Raw genomic sequence first — 2,651 nt, forward strand, 5'->3', positions numbered from 1 at the left:
TTATAGGAAGATTATCAACAGATGGTTGGCACATGATAAAAGGAGAGAGCAGTAAGTAGTTGGAAGCAGAATTAATTTATTGAGTTTAAATTGTGTCCATTTTTTCACACAGGTTTTACTAACCTTATTTCAATGAGGTTAGTAAACAAGATTGGGGGAATACCTGACCAGAATCCTTCCTAAATAGAGGAACTATTGACATTCCGGGCCAGATAACTCCTTGTTACTGGGGCTTGCCCTGTGCACTATGGGATGTTTCACAGCACCCCTGGGCCCTCCCCTCCTCGATGCAGGTTGTGTTCTCTTTGCTACAAGCCACAGCCACCAAACAAGTCTGCAGAAATTGCCAAATGTCCCTGGAGAGCAAAATCACTGCTGGTTGAGAACCAGTGCCCTAGACTGAGAAAAATCTCTAACAAGATCCTTTTGTAAAGGACTGAAATACTTTACCCATCTTGAAATCAACTATTTAGAAAACTCACTTATTTTGAATATAGATTAGAAAAGCAAAGTAAGGGAAAAAATTTTTCTCACTAGAGTTCAAAATTTTACTCATAGGCTCAGGCGGCCCGTCATAGAAAGCACATTCTCTCCCTTTTAAGTTACTAGAAAATATCCCAAGCATACAAAGCAAAATGTTAATGTTTGATACAGAGTATAAGTTGGTTATTTGAGTTTCAAATCAACAACAGATTAGAAGAAAATTAGAAGAAATGTGTGTGCCTCAGGCAGGGACCCTAACATACTAATGACAAGACAGAACACAGACAAGTTATTAAAAGTGAACATATTTCCGAAAGAATAACAAATCAGAGGGAAATTCGGGGGCATGTTATTCAGGTAATTTTAGTCCTTGGCATCCCACTTTTAAAAAGATATGACCAGGATGTTGAAGAATATGGAAACAAGGTCATGCAGAGCAGCTGGGGAACTAGGGTTATTTAGAGAATAGAAGACATTAGGGGAGAACATGATAATTTTCTTAAAATATTTGCTATGTTTCCTAAAACATAGATAGTAAGTTTCTCACTGCTGACTCACCTCCTGATTTCTAGAGTCATAGACCTATAGCCTGTCTGATATCTCTTTTTGAGTGGCCATCAGGCATCTCAAACTAAGCATAGCCAGGATAGAAGAACTGGTTTCTCTTCCAATCCCCCAAATCTTTTCCTTCCTTAGTCTTCTCCATCTAGTAAACATTATCACTATACACCCTTTTGCTAAAGCCCAAATACTAGAAGCTCTATGGGATTTCTCTCCCACCTCCCATATCTCGTCCAACAGTAAGCTTTACCTCCAGAATCTACCGATTCCTTCCACTCCCATGTCCACCACAGCACCCTTGTCAAAACCATCAAAATCTGCCATTTGATCTACCGCAATTGTCTCTTAATCACTCTTACTGATTTCATTCCTATTCTTCTATTACTCATTCTTTACAGAGGACTCAAAACCATACCTGGCCTCTCCCCCTTTATACTGCCTTATTATTTATCACTATTCCCCTGATTCATTAAGTGCTAGCCACATTAGGTTTGTTGGCTTTTTTTTTTTTCCCCCTGTCCATCTATTATATCAAGTTCATTTCTGGCACAAGACCTGCCTGGATATGTCTTCACGAGATTTTCAAATGTCTAAGTCCTTCTTGTTATTTAGGTCTTAGCCCAGGCCTCTTTCTTAAAGAGGCCTCTTTTCTTGGGCTGTGTTATCCTTCTGCCCACTCATGATTTATCACATTTTTCTGTTTTAATTTTTTTCATAGGTCTTATCAGTATCTGGAATTATTCCTATCTGACCCCGTTACAATAAGGATCTTGTCTATCAACCTTATTTGTTCCATATACTTAACATGTAGAAGGGGCCTGTACAGCCTAGATGGTCAGTTAGTACTTGTTGAATAAATGAGTAATAATATAGATTTATTAATAATAATATAAACTGGATAATTGTTCCTTAATTTGGTAAAAATTGGATTAGATGATTACAGATTTCTGAGCATTATTAATTTCTTAGTGAAATGGGTGACTATGAATTTATAATGGTTCCATGATCTTCTGAGTTGTGTTTATTTTTTCCAGCATCCTAGGGGTAGTATCAAAGAAAGTTAAACCAATCCTAGGGATTATTCAGGTGAGTAAAACACAAGGACTGTTGGCCAAGGGACTCAATCAACCAAGCAGTTATCTTTGCAGGTTTTACTACAGGAAAAGACATCTCTCTACAGAAGCACTAAAGGTGTTAGGGTGTGGGGAAAATAGTGCATTCAGAAAAACAGACATTTTCCCAGCCTCTTCAGATTCCACTCTCAACTCTGTTTTCTCCATTTACCCAGATGACCAGACTCCCTGTTTTTTTCATAAAACAGATTTTGCTAATTTTCATTCCTTACGCTCACCTTTAATTCATTCCTTCTAGAATCCTGCCTATTTTAGAGATTTCCATCCTCCTCTCCGTATCTTACCTCACCCACACCTCAGGACTCTGTTCTATCCATTATTCCCACATCTGCCTTAAGTTTCTCACTTCCTGCTCTCTCTCCCTGCTGCCAATGGGATTCTAAAGCACCCCTTTCCTGAAGCTCTCTCAGTCTTCCATTCCTCTGCTTCCCATAAGGTCCTTTACTATCAAAACCCCCCAAGGAACCACTTACA

This window comes from Ovis aries, chromosome 3, assembly GCF_016772045.2.
Source record: "Ovis aries strain OAR_USU_Benz2616 breed Rambouillet chromosome 3, ARS-UI_Ramb_v3.0, whole genome shotgun sequence".
Taxonomy (NCBI): domain Eukaryota; kingdom Metazoa; phylum Chordata; class Mammalia; order Artiodactyla; family Bovidae; genus Ovis; species Ovis aries.